The sequence below is a fragment of the Micromys minutus genome, assembly GCF_963924665.1.
Source record: "Micromys minutus genome assembly, chromosome: 16".
In the NCBI taxonomy this organism is placed as follows: domain Eukaryota; kingdom Metazoa; phylum Chordata; class Mammalia; order Rodentia; family Muridae; genus Micromys; species Micromys minutus.
Genome location: NC_137985.1, coordinates 3,941,695 through 3,956,740, shown reverse-complemented (window position 1 = coordinate 3,956,740; position 15,046 = coordinate 3,941,695).

The window sequence follows — 15,046 nt, the reverse complement described above, 5'->3', positions numbered from 1 at the left end:
TCTACTGATTTTGGGGCAAAAAGTTAGAAATTCCCCTTATTTTGTGGTAAAAAGACAGAAATTTTCTTTATTTTGGGAGAAAAAGGCAGAAATTCCACTTATTTTTTGGCAAAAGGCAGCAATTCTCTTTATTTTGTGGCAAAAAGACAAAATTTCCCATTATTTTAGGGCAAAAATGCAGAAATTCTCCCTATTTTTGGCAAAAATGCAGAAATACCCCTTATTTTGTGGCAAAAAGCAGAAATTTTCCTAATTATGGGGCAAAATTTTGGAAATTTCACACATTTCACGGCAAAAAGGCAGAAATTCCCTTTATTTAAAGGAAAAAAGGCAGAAATTCCCCTTATTTTGGAACAAAAAGAAAAAAAATTCCCATTTTTCCGGTAGAAAGGCAGAAATTCCCCTTAATTTGGGGCAAAAATGGAGAAATTCCTCTTATTTTGGGGCAAAAAGAAAGAAATTCTCTTTCTTTTGGGGGAAAAGGCAGAAATTCCACTTATTATTTGGCAAAAAGGCAGAAATTCTTCTAATTTTGGGGCAAAAATGCAGAAATTTTTTATTTTAATGAAAAAGAAGGAAATTTCTGTTATTTTCTGGCAGAAAGGCAAAAATTTATTTTATTTTGGAACAAAATTGCAGGAATTTCAATTATTTTGGGGCCAAAAGGCAGAATTTCTTCCTATTTTGGGGCAAAAATGCAGAAATTCCCCTTATTTGGGGGCAAAAGAGCAGAAATTCCCATTATTTTGGGGCAAAAATGCAGAAACTCTCCTTATTTTGGGCAAAATTGCAGAAATTTTACTTATTTCATGGAAAAATGCAGAAATTTCTTTTATTTTAGATAAAATTAAGACATTATCACTAGAAAGGCAGAAAGTCTACTTATTTTGGGGCAAAGAGGTAGAAATTCCCCTTATTTTGGGGTAAGAAGACAGAAATTCCCTTTCTTTTAGAAGAAAAATGCAGAGATTCCACTTATTTTTGGCAAAAAAGCAGAAATTCACCTTATTTTGGGGCAAAAAGGCAGAAATTTTCCTATTTTTGGGGCATAATAGCAGAAATTTCCCTTATTTCATGGTAAAAAGCCAGAATTTTCCTTATTTTGGGGTTAAAATTGCAGAAATTTCACTTATTTCAGTGCAAAAATGCAGAAATTTGCATTCTTCTGGGGCAAAAAGGCAGAAATTCCCTTTCTTTTGGTGCAAAATTGGAGAAATTTCGATTATTTTGGGGCTAAGTTGGCGAAATATAACTTACTTCTGGTAAAAAATGCAGAAATTTCCTCTATTTTGGGGCAAATAGGCCGAAATTTCTTTTATTTTGAGGCAAAATTGCAGAATTTTTTAAATTTTAGGGCAACAAGGTAGATAGTCTTTTTATTTTGGGGCAAAAATGCAGAAATTCCCCATATTTTGGGGAAAAAATGAAGAAATTCCTTTTATTTTGGGCAAACAAAAGAAATTCCCCTTATTTTGGGGTAAATAGGCAGAAATTTCCCTTCTCTATTTTGGAAAATTTGCATAAATTACCCTTATTTTTGGTCAAAAAGGCAGAAATTCCTTTTATTTTGGGTCAAAAATGCAGAAATTCCCTTTATTTTGGGCCAAAAAGCAGAAATGCCATTTTTTGGGGGCAAAAAGGCAAAAAATTCACTTGTTTTGTGGCAAAAATGCAGAAATTCCGCTTATTTTGGGACAAAAAGTCAGAAATTTCCCGTATTTTCGGGTAGAAAGGCAAAAATTCTCAATATTTTGGGGCAAAAAAGGAGAAATTCTCTTTATTTTGTGGCAAAAAGGCATAAATGACCCTTATTTTGGGACAGAAACGCAGAAATTATCGGTATTTTCGGGTAGAAAAGCAGAAATTCTCCTCATTTTGTGGCAAAAATTCAGAAATTTCCCTTATTTGGGGGCTAAAACACAGAAATTCCCTTTATTTTTAGAGAAAAAGGCAGAAATTCCACTTATTTTTTGCAAAAAGGAAGCAATTACCTTCTTTTGGGGCAAAAAGGCAGAAATGCCTCTATTTTGGGGCCAAAAGGCGGTAATTCCCTTTATTTTAGGGCAAAAAGGTAGAAATTCCTTTAATTTTGAAACAAAAATGCAGAAATTTTCTTTATTTTGGTGAAAAAGCAGGAAATTTCTGTTATTTTCTGGCAGAAAGGCAGGAATTTCTTTTATTTTGGAACAAAATTGCAGAAATTTCACTTATTTTGGAGACAAAAGGCAGAATTTCCCCTTATTTTGTGGCAAAATTCAGAAATTCCCCTTATTTTTTGGGCAAAACTGCAGAATTTTCACTTCTTTCAGGGCAAAACAACAGAAATTCCCCTAATTTTGGGGCAAAAAGGCAGAAATTCCCCTTATCTTGGTGCAAAATGTAGAAATTCCCTTTACTTTGGGGTCAAAAAGGCAGAAATACTTCTTATTTCTGGGCAAAAAGGCAGAAATTCCCCTTATTTTGGGGCAAAAATGCATAAATTCCCCTTATTTTTAGGCAAAAATGCAGAAATTCCCCATTTTTGGGGGCAAAAATGCAGAAATTCACCTTATTTTGCGGAAGAAATGCAGAAGTATTCCTTATTTTGGGGGAAAATTGCAGAAATTTCACTTATTTCACGGCTAAAAAGTAGAAATTTTCCTTATTTTGGGGCAAAATTGCAGAAATTTAACTTATTTCAGGGCAAAAATGCAGAAATATTCCTTATTTTGAGGCAAAAATGCAGAAATTCCCTTCATTTTGTGGTAAAATTTCAGAAATTTCCTTTATTTTACAGCAAAATAGCAGAAATTTCACTTATTTCAGGTATAAACGGCAGAAATTTCCCTTATTTTGGGGCAAAAAGGAAGAAATTCCCCTTATCTTGAGGCAAAATATAGAAATTCTCTTTATATTGGGGTAAAAATGTACAAATTTACATTATTTTATGGCCAAAAGTCAGAAATTCCCCTTATTTGTGGCAAAAAGGCAGAAATTTCCATGATTTTAGGGCAAAAATGGAGAAATTCCCCTTATTTTAGGGCAAAAATGCAGAATTTCCCTCTATTTTTGGCAAAAATGCAGAAATACCCTGTATTATGTGGCAAAAGCAGAAATTTTCCTTATTATGGGGCAAAATTGCAGAAATATACTCATTTCATGGCAAAAAGGCAGAAATTCCCTTTATTTAAAGGCAAAAAGGCAGAAAATCTCTTTATTTTGGGGCAAAAAAGAAGAAATTTCCTTTATCTTGTGGTAAAAAGGCAGAAATTCTTCTGATTTTGGGGCAAAATTGCAGAAATTTCACTTATTTCAGAGAAAAAAGCAAAAATTTTTCTTATTTTTGGGCAAAAAGTCAGAAATTCACCTTATTTTGGGGTAAAATTGCAGAAATTTCACATATTTCAGGGCAAAAAGGCAGAAATTTCCCTTATTTTGGGGCAAAATTGCAGAAATTTCACTTATTTCAGGGTAATAAGTCAGAAATTCCCCTTATTTTGGGGCAAAAAGACAGAAATTCCTTTTGTTTTGGGGGAAAAAGACAGAAATTCCAATTATCTAGAGGCAAAAAAGCAGAAATTATGATTATTTTGGAGCAAAAATGAAGAAATTTTCTTCTTTTATGGCAAAAAGTTATGCATTCCCCTTATTTTCGGGCAAAAAGGCAGAAATTCCCCGTATTTTGAAGCAAAATTGCAGAAATTCCCCTAATTGTGGGGCAAAAAGGCAGAAATTCCCTATATGTTGGGGCAAAAAGACAGAAATTCTCCTTATTTTGGGGCAAAACTCAGAAATTCCACTTATTTTGGGGCAAAATTCCAGAAATTTCCCTTATTTTGGGGCAAAATTGCAGAAATTTCACTCATTTCAGAGAAAAAAAGGCAGAAATTTTCATTATTTTAGGGCAAAAATGCAGAAATTCTTAATATTTTGTGGCAAAAATACAGAAATTCCCCTTATTTTGAGGTAAAAAGGCTGAAATTTCTTTTATTTGGGGGCAAAAAGGCAGAAATTTCCCTTATTTTGGGGCAAAAAGACAGAAATTCCCCTTATTTTGTTGCAAAAAGGCAGAAATTTCTTTTATTTTGGGGCAAAATTGCAGAAATTTCACTTATTTCAGGGCATAATTTAAATATTCCTTATATTTTGGGGCAAAAAGACAGAAATTCCGTTTATTTTTGGGTAAAAAGGCAGAAATTTCACATATTTTGAGGTAAAAAGGCAAAAATTCCTCTTATTTTGGGGCAAAAATTAAGAAATTTCCCTTTTTTCTGGCAGAAGGTATACATTCCCCTTACTTTTGGGATCAAAAGCAGAAATTCCCCGTATTTTGAAGCAAAATTGCAGAAATTCTCATAATTTTCAGGCAAAAAGGCAGAAATTCTCCTTATTTTGGGGCAAAAAGACAGAAAATCTCCTTTTTTGGGAGCAAACAGTCAGAAATTCCCTTTATTTTGGGGCAAAATTGCAGAAATTTTCTTTACATTGGGGCAAAATTGCAGAAATTTCCCTTATTTTGGGGCAAAATTGCAGAAATTTCAATTATTTCAGGGTAATAAGTCAGAAATTCCCCTTATTTTGGGGCAAAAAAGACAGAAATTCCCTTTGTTTTGGGGGAAAAAGACAGAAATTCCACTTATCTAGAGGCAAAAAAGCAGAAATTCTTCTTATTTTGGAGCAAAAATGAAGAAAATTTCCTCTTTTATGGCAAAAAGTTATGTATTCCTTTTATTTTCGGGAAAAAAGGAAGAAATTCCCCGTATTTTGAAGCAAAATTGCAGAAATTCCCCTAATTTTGGGGCAAAAAGGCAGAAATTCCCTATATGTTAGGGCAAAAAGACAGAAAATGTCCTTATTTTGGGGCAAAACTCAGAAATTCCCCTTATTTTGGGACAAAATTGCAGAAATTTCACTTATTTTGGGGCAAAATTGCAGAAATTTCACTTTTTCAGGGAAAAAATGCAGAAATTTTCCTTATTTTGGGGCAAAAATGCAGAAATTCTTAATATTTTGTGGCAAAAATGCAGAAATTCCCCTTATTTTGAGGTAAAAGGGCTGAAATTCCTTTTATTTGGGGGCAAAAAGGCAGAAATTTCCCTTATTTTGGGGCAAAAAGACAGAAATTCCTCTTATTTTGTGGCAAAAATGCAGAAATTTCTTTTATTTTGGGGCAAAATTGCAGAAATTTCACTTATTTCAGGGTAATAAGTCAGAAATTCCCCTTATTTTGGGCAAAAAAGACAGAAATTCCCTTTGTTTTGGGGGAAAAAGACAGAAATTCCACTTATTTAGAGGCAAAAAGGCAGAAATTCCCATTATTTTGGAGCAAAAATGAAGAAATTTCCCTTTTTATGGTAAAAAGGTATGCATTCCCATTATTTTCAGGCAAAAAAGCAGAAATTCCCCGTATTTTGGAGCAAAATTGCAGAAATTCCCCTAATTTTGGGGCAAAAGGCAGAAATTCCCTTTATTTTGGGGAAAAATCAAAATTTCCCCTTATTTTGGGGCAAAATTCAAGAAATTTCCTTTATTTTGGGGCAAAATTGCAGGAATTTACCTTATTTTGGGACAAAATTTCAGAAATTTTTCTTATTTTGGGCAAAATTGCAGAAATTTCACTTATTTTCAGGTAAAAAGGCTAAAATTTACTTTATTTTGGGGCAAAAATGTAGAAATTCCCCTTGTTTTGGGGCAAAATTGCAGACATTTGCCTTATTATGGGGAAAAATTGCAGAAATTTCCCTTATTTTAGGGAAAAATTGCAGAAATTTCACTTATTTCAGAGAAAAAATGCAAAAATTTTTCTTATTTTGGGGCAAAAAGGCAGAAATTCCCAATATTTTGTGGTAAAAAGGCAGAAATTCACCTTATTTTGGGGTAAAATAGCAGAAATTTCACTTATTTCAGGGTAATAAGTCAGAAATTCCCCTTATTTTGGGGCAAAAAAGACAGAAATTCCCTTTGTTTTGGGGGAAAAAGACAGAAATTCCACTTATTTAGAGGCAAAAAGGCAGAAATTCCCATTATTTTGGAGCAAAAATGAAGAAATTTCCCTTTTTATGGCAAAAAGGTATGCATTCCCATTATTTTCAGGCAAAAAAGCAGAAATTCCTCGTATTTTGGAGCAAAATTGCAGAAATTCCCCTAATTTTGGGGCAAAAGGCAGAAATTCCCTTTATTTTGGGGAAAAATCAAAATTTCCCCTTATTTTGGGGCAAAATTCAAGAAATTTCCTTTATTTTGGGGCAAAATTGCAGGAATTTACCTTATTTTGAGGCAAAATTGCAGAAATTTTTCTTATTTTGGGCAAAATTGCAGAAATTTCACTTATTTTCAGGTAAAAAGGCTGAAATTTACTTTATTTTGGGGCAAAAATGGAGAAATTCCCCTTGTTTTGGGGCAAAATTGCAGACATTTGCCTTATTATGGGGAAAAATTGCAGAAATTTCCCTTATTTTAGGGCAAAATTGCAGAAATTTCACTTATTTCAGAGAAAAAAAGCAAAAATTTTTCTTATTTTGGGGCAAAAAGGCAGAAATTCCCAATATTTTGTGGTAAAAAGGCAGAAATTCACCTTATTTTGGGGTAAAATAGCAGAAATTTCACATATTTCAGGGCATAAAGGCAGAAATTTTCCTTATTTTGGGGCAAAATTGCAGAAATTTCACTTATTTTAGGGTAATAAGTCAGAAATTCCTTTTATTTTGGGGCAAAAAAGACAGAAATTCCCTTTGTTTTGGGGGAAAATGACAGAAATTCCACTTATTTAGAGGCAAAAAGGCAGAAATTCCCCTTATTTTGGAGCAAAAATGAAGAAATTTCCCTTTTTCATGGCAAAAAGTTATGCATTCCCCTTATTTTCGGGCAAAAAGGCAGAAATTCCATGTATTTAGGAGCATAATTGCAAAAATTGCCCTAATTGTGGGGCAAAAACGCAGAAATTCCCTATATGTTGGGGCAAAAAGACAGAAATTTTCATTATTTTGGGGAAAAACTCAGAAATTCCACTTTTTTGGGGGGCAATATTCCAGAAATTTCCCTTATTTTGGGGCAAAATTGCAGAAATTTCACTTATTTTAGGGCAAAATTGTAGTAATTTCACTTATTTCAGGGAAAAAGGCAGAAATTTTCCTTATTTTGGGGCAAAAAGACAGAAATTCCTAATATTTTGTGGCAAAAATGCAGAAATTCCCCTTATTTTGAGGTATAAAGGCTGAAATTCCCCTTATATGGGGGAAAAAGGGCAGAAATTTCCTTTATTTTGGGGAAAAAATTGCAGAAATTTCACTTATTTCAGAGAAAAAAAGCAAAAATTTTTCTTATTTTGGGGCAAAAAGGCAGAAATTCCCATTATTTTGGGGCAAAAAGGTAGAAATTCACCTTATTTTGGGGTAAAATTGCAGCAATTTCACATATTTCAGGGCAAAAAGGCAGAAATTTCCCTTAGTTTGGGGCAAAATTGCAGAAATTTCACTTATTTCAGGGTAATAAGTCAGAAATTCCCCTTACTTTGAGGCAAGAAAGACAGAAATTCCCTTTGTTTTGGGGAAAAAGACAGAAATTCCACTTATTTAGAGGCAAAAAAGCAGAAATTCTTCTTATTTTGGAGCAAAAATGAAGAAATTTCCCTTTTTTATGGCAAAAAGGTATGCATTCCCCTTATTTTCGGGCAAAAAGGCAGAAATTCCATGTATTTTGGAGCAAAATTGCAGAAATTCCCCTAATTGTGGGGCAAAAAGGCAGAAATTCCCTATATGTTGGGGCAAAAAGACAGAAATTCTCCTTATTTTGAGGCAAAACTCAGAAATTCCACTTATTTTGGGGCAAAATTCCAGAAATTTCTTTTATTTTGGGGCAAAATTGCAGAAATTTCACTTATTTTGGGGCAAAATTTTAGAAATTTCACTTACTTCAGGAAAAAAAGGCAGAAATTTTCCTTATTTTGGGGCAAAAATGCAGAAATTCTTAATATTTTTTGACAAAAATGCAGAAATTCCCCTTATTTTGAGGTAAAAAGGCTGAAATTCCTTTTATTTGGAAGCAAAAAGGCAGAAATTTCCCTTATTTTGGGGCAAAAAGACAGAAATTCCTCTTATTTTGTGGCAAAAATGCAGAAATTTCTTTTATTTTGGGGCAAAATTGCAGAAATTTCACTTATTTCAGGGCATAATTCAAAAATTCCTTATATTTTGGGGCAAAAAGACAGAAATTCCGTTTATTTTTGGGTAAAAAGGCAGAAATTTCACTTATTTTGAGGTAAAAAGGCAGAAATTCCTCTTATTTTGGGGCAAAAATGAAGAAATTCCCCTTTTTTGTGGCAAAAGGTATACATTCCCCTTACTTTCGGGATATAAAGCAGAAATTTCCCGTATTTTGAAGCAAAATTGCAGAAATTCTCATAATTTTCGGGCAAAAAGGCAGAAATTCTTATTTTGGGGCAAAAAGACAGAAAATCTCCTTTTTTCGGGAGCAAACAGTCATAAATTCCAGTTGGAGTAGATGGGAGAGGGCAAGCTTTCCAGCTTTGTTGAAAAGAAAGTGCATCTAAGGAAGAAGAAAACACTAGAAAGGATCAAAGTTCCTCAGACTTCTCCCTAAGAAACCAGCTCCAGGAGGAAAATAATGGCAGGCACACCCATAGCTCTTGAACACCATCTCATTGGTGAATGAGTGCTGTATTAAGGAATCAGCAATTACCTTTCATCATGCCTAAGCAATTAAAGCACCAGTGGTTTAAAAACTGTAAAGAAATACTGAGAGTAATTAATATATTAGGGGACTTTTTTTTCTTGAACAGTAGTTAATTTGGGTCTGAAATGTTTCTGTATAAAAGTGTACAAGTTCAATACTTGTTTTTAATACCACAGTTTGTTTGTTTGTTTGTTTCTTTCTTTCTTTCTTAATTTCTTTCTTTCTTTCTTTCTGAGAGAGAGAGAGAGAGAGAGAGAGAGAGAGAGAGAGAGAGAGAGAGAGAGAGAGAGAGACAGACAGATAGACTGACTGACTAGATGTGGTTTGTGTATGTGAGTACAGGTGCCTACAGAGGCCAGAAGAGGAAGTAAGATGGCTGGAGTTACAGGTGATTGTGAGTCACCCGATGTGGTTGCTTGGAACCAAAATCAGGTCCTCTGGGAGAGCAGCAAGAGCTCTGAACTGAACTATCTCTTCTTCAGCCCCATAACTTGAATATTTATTGAAATAGGGTTTCTATGTTTAGCCCTGGCTGTCATGGAACTCACTCTTTAGCCCAGGCTGGCCTGGAATTCAGATATCTGCCTCCCAAATGCTGGAATTAAAGGTGTGGGATTAAAGATGGCTCAGCAGTTGAGAGCACTGACTGCTCTTCCAGAGGTCATGAGTTCAATTCCCAGCAACCACATGGTAGCTCACAACCATCTGTAATAGAATCTGATGTCCTCTTCTGGTGTGTCTGAAGACAGTGATGTTGTGTTTGTGTGTGTGTCTGTGTCTGTGTGTGTGTAATCTTTTAAAGGTGTGCACCAGTTGCTGTTCTTTAGATAAAATGTTTTCCTTTACCTTTAATTTTGATGTACTTTCTTACCTTTATTTTTTTATAATTATAAAGAAAAGCATGCCCACATCAAATAAAAATAACAGATGAAATAAAAAGAAAGTGAATATTGGTAAAATACTCTTAAGTATATAAAATCGCACAGAATTCTGAAATATGTCATTTACAACAAAAAAGGCAGAAGAGTCACTGGATTGAATTATCCAGTAATGTGAGGCTAGACAATATGACCACATGCTGTTGTATAGTCACATGGTCCAACTTATTGGAATTATGAAATTCTCAGCCCTTATGGCTTATTAGACATAGGCACATTTATTTCTTTTTTTTCCCAGATTTATCTATTTAATTTTTATGATTCATTTGACTTTTTGTCAATCATTGTTGAGTAGTAGGGCCAAGAGAAGAACCATCAGTTAGAGAGAAGGTTCGATGAAAACAAGACTTCAGTCTTTCTTAGAAGGGAGAACAAAACAACCACAGGAGGAAATACAAGGTCAAATAGAGGAACAGGGATTGAAAAAAGATCATTCAGAAGCTCTCTCACCTGGGGATCCACCCCATATGCAGCCACTAAATCCAAGTACTATTGCTGATGCCAAGAAGTATTTACTGACAGGAACCAGATAAAGATATCTCCTCAGGGGCTCTGCCATATTCATACAGATATAGCTGAACATGCTTGCAGCTAACCATCAGACTGAACACAGGAACCCCAAATGAAGGTGCTAAAGAAAGGACTAAAAAAGCTGAAATGGGTTGCAACCTCATGGGAAGAACAACCAAACAAACCCTCCATGACTCCCATGAACTAAAACACCAACCACTGAGCACACATTGAGAGACCTATGGCTCCAGTTGCATATGTAGCTGAAGACAGCAGTGTCTGGCATCAATGGAAGAAGAGGCCTTTGGTTCAGGGAGGACATATTTTTCCAATATAGAGGAAAGCCAAGTCAATGGAGTGGAGAGGTTGATTAGGAGCAAGTGCACCTTTATGAAGACAAATGAAGGGGAAAGGGGAGGGGAATGAGAGCAGGGTGGGGGAAGGGATAACATTTCAAATGTAAATACAGAGAGTATCTAATAAAAATTTAGGGAAGTGGGAAAAACATGGCTTGTTGTTTTGTCTTTTATTAACTTGGTTGTTCGTAAAAGTAGAGAATGCTATTGACAGAAGATCACTGCTTTACATAGCCAAACTGTCTCTAACATTTGGAAAATCAAAGTAGATGCTGAAAATCCCATATAAGTTTGATGTTGCTAGGTCTCACACCTAGCCTCATGGGTGGCCAGACTAAAGGGTTGACTTATATGTATGAAGAAAAAGCCAGTGTGTGTGTGGGGGGGGAGATTAGTATCACAAAGGTCTTCACTAACTGAGAACTGTGGCAAGCAAACAAGAGAATGTTTAATGGAGCCTAGAGGCCAAGGAATAAGGTTAGAAGCAACAGTGATATGTGGTAGAGAAGAGGACAGACAAAGGGCAGGACTCAACTTGTTTGCAATCACTCAAAATACCTCTCTAGAGGAGCAATGACCCTTGTACTGACATCCTCTTAGACTGAGCATAATTAAGGTTCTAAGTGAACCCTATAGTGTTCTAGGTACTAAAAAGTTATCCCTGGCTGTTCTGTAAGCATTTAATTCCTGGCTCCAGGTCACCAAGATGCCAATGTGAGGGACAGCTGCAAGACACAGAGCAGTCCTAGGACTGAGAGTGCATTCAGGGGCACTGAGGAGCAGCTTTGAAGCTATCAAACAAAGACACTTTATTTAAACCCAAAGATATGAGGTAGAATGTGGATGTCAGAAGATGAAAAGACACTGATTAAAGAGTTCAATCTAGCAGGTAGTGAAGCTCCCTGTTATTAAGATAGTAGTTAAGAGCCTAGCCTGGCCCCTACCCAGCATAAAAGTATAGCCTCCTCCTTAGGCTTAGAGAACATTCACAGGACATGTGAACTTTATACTTGGCTTAGCCAATGATGCTCTCATAAATGACCAATCCCAATAAAGATTACATCAGTCTCCCTCATAAGACTCATAAAAGTTCAGCAAGCAGGGCATCATGAGACATAGGCACATTTCTAATATCAAATTTCTCATTAATTAGGTTTTGGTTTAGAATGTCTGATTTGCATATTAATTGTGTTATTTCACCTTTTTGTTCATTAATATTTTATTCAAATTTACTGAATATTATCTGCATTTACACTTCAAAAATTATACTCTTCCCCCCCCCCACTACTCTAAGTCTTCCATCTTAACTTGCTTCCATGCAGGTGCTCCCTCTCCTAATTACCCTCTTGATCTCAGTGCCTTGGCAGGTTAATGATGTTATTTTTCCTATGAGGTTGCAAACCTTTCAGCTCTTTCTGTCATTTCTCTAGCTTTATAATTGGTGTCCCTGTGTACAGTCTGATGGGTAGCTGCAAGCATCCTAATCTATATATATGACTCTGGAATAATCTCTCAGGAGACATCAATTTCTGTTTCCTGTCAGTAAACACTTCTTGGCACCAGCAATACTGCATGGGTTTGCTGGGTGCATATGGGTGGTTCTCTCGGTAGGTAAATCTCAGTAGATGTTTTCTTCAATCCCTGCTCCTCTATTTGATCTTGTTTTTCATCCCTTGACTGTTTTATTCTCCATTCTAAGAAGGACTGATGCATCCATGTTCTGGGACTTCTTCTTTTTGAGTTTCATAATTTTTGTGGATAATTTCTTGGGTATTCTGAGCTTTTTGGGCTAGTTTCTGCTTAGGAGAGAGTACATAAGATAAGTGCTCTTTTGTGACAGGATTACATCACTGAGGACAATAGCTTCAAGATCCATATATTTGTCTAGAATTTCTTGAACTTATTGTTTTAAACAGTTGAGATGTAATCTATTGTATACTAAAATTTCTGTATTCATATGTCTGTTAAAAGATATCTGGGATTTTTCAACTTCTCATTAGTATACTTAAGGCTGCTATGAACATATTTGAGCATGCATCCTTGTTAGATGTTGAAGCTACTTTTGGGTATATTCCCAAAAGTAGTATAGCTGGGTACTTGGGTAGTACTATGTACAACTTTATCAGGAACAGCTAGACTCATTTGCAGAGTGGTTGTACCAATTTTGAAACCCACTAACATTGGAAATGAGTTCCTCTTTCTCCAAATTCTCACCAGCATCTGTTGTCACCTGAGGTTTTTATATTTTAGCCAGTCTGGTGTATGTGATGTGGAATCTTAGGATTGTGTTGATTTGCATTTACCTGATAACTAGGGATGTTTAGCATTTCTTTAGTTGCTTCTCACCAATTCAATATTTTCAGTTGATAAGTCCTTATTTAGCTCTGTACTCCTAATTTCAATAGAATTATTTGATTCTCTTGAGTGCAACTTCTTGAGTACTTTGTATATATTTGGTACTAGCCTTCCTAGCCAAATTTTGGTGATTTCAAGGCCCTCCAGATCAGTATTTTTTGTATGTTATGAAGAACTTTATGGCCAACCCACCAAAATGTTGTCTTAGGGAAGTGATTGTGATCCTCAAAACAGAAATGAGCAAATATAATACAACTCACTGCAGCGTCTTTTTACCATTCTAGCAAGCCTTGGTCCCTCCACTGCCACAGTGCACCACCACCCTGTGGGAAGATTTTGATGGTGTTTGGTCCTGAATGTCTATCAGGGCAAAGCTGTATAGTAAGCAAAAAACAGGGAGTATGTGTGCAAGCACCTAATTGGAAAGTAACTGTGGCCTTTAATATAATTCATTGGTATTGGGATGATACCAATCAAAACGGGTCATAACATTAACTTGATTCCTGCTCTCCTACTCCTTAAGCAGGGGGCAGGCTTATAACCTGGGGCTACAGTTTTGATTTGTGAATAACCTGGAAGCAGTGGTCTTATTGAGAGTGTAATACTTTAAATGCTGGTGGTGATGAGAATTAGCCTAGAGACTATAGGTATGTAACACCCTCTTAGTTTATCTGAAATTAAATTACATCAGGTTCACTAAAATGGACTCTGAAATTGAAAATTTTGGCATCTCAATTCAAAGTCTCAAATAAGCACACCTGAATCAGAGGACGGAAGTGAGGTAAGGAATCGGTCAGATCTGGTAAGGATGGATTGTCATTCTTCTGGCAATCATGGCCAACCAATGGATGGTAACACTTCTAAATAATCTTTTATTGTGGAGGAGTGATTTAGCTTTTATGGTGTTTTTAGTTTTCCATAGGGAGAATTGTTCCTTAAGGATCTTTAAGAATTCGGTTGGGATTTAATGGGTTTTGCATTGAATCAGTAGAATGTTGTTGGTAAGATAGCATTTTGTACTGCATTAATCCTCTGAATGCAGGAGCATATGTGACCTGTGCATCTTCTAGTGGCTTCTACAATTTATTTCTTCAGATAGTTGACTTTTTCATACAGGTTGTTTGCTTGCTCAGATAGTTACACCTATAAATATATAGCTTTACTCTTTGGTAAGGTATTGTTTTCATAATTTCCTTCTTAGCCTATTTATTTTTTTATGATAAAAAGGGACTTTGAATTATTTGAATTACGTTTTTTTCTAGACACATTGTTGAAGATCTTTATCATCTGCAGCAGTTCTGTGGTTAGAAATTCTAGGATCATTTCGCAGAGATAAAGGACTGGTGATAAGGAGATCTGAGTTGCCAGGGGGCAGAGAGATCTCTGCCAAGTGTGCACGGAAAGCACGCCCCTGCTCTACCTGATCCAGGAACCCAGCATTTCCGCCCGGTGGCTTTGGGGCCAAGAACAGGGCTCTGACCATCTTATTTCTGGACCAGCAGAGATCCAGGGACACAGACCTGTTACAAGAGAAAGGCGAGAACATATCACTGACAATGAGATGGCAAGAGGAAAGCAAAAGAGCATATCCCAAGGAAACCAAGACAACCTGGCAACACCAGTACCAAGCTCTCCCATCACAGCAAACAGCAGAATTCCAAACACAAAAGAAGACGCAGAACTAAAATCATACCTCAAGATGATGATAGAGATCCTTAAACAAGAACAGGGAGAAAAGCAAAAAGTATCAGAAGCTTTTAAAGAGGAAACAAGAAAAACACTCAAAGAACTCAACGAACTAGAAGAAAACAGAACCAAAGAAAGGAAGGAATGGAAGAAGGATTTTAAAACGGAAATTGACAATATAAACAAAACACTAAAAGAGATAATCCTAGAGGTAGAACACTTAAAAAAGAAATCAGGAGTCACAGATGCAAGCATTTCCAATAGACTACAAGAGATGGAAGAAAGAATCTCCGGGGCTGAAGACAACTTTGAAAACATAGACAAATTAGAAAAGATGCAAAAACCAAAATGCTTCTAACCCAAAATGTCCAGAAGGTCCAAGACACAATGAGAAGACCAAACGTAAGTATAATAAAAATAAAAGAAGGAGAAGAATATCAACTAAGAGGCACAGTAAATATCTTCAACAAAATTGTAGAAGAAAACTTCCCTACTCTTAAGAATGAGATGACCACGAGCATAAAAGAAGCC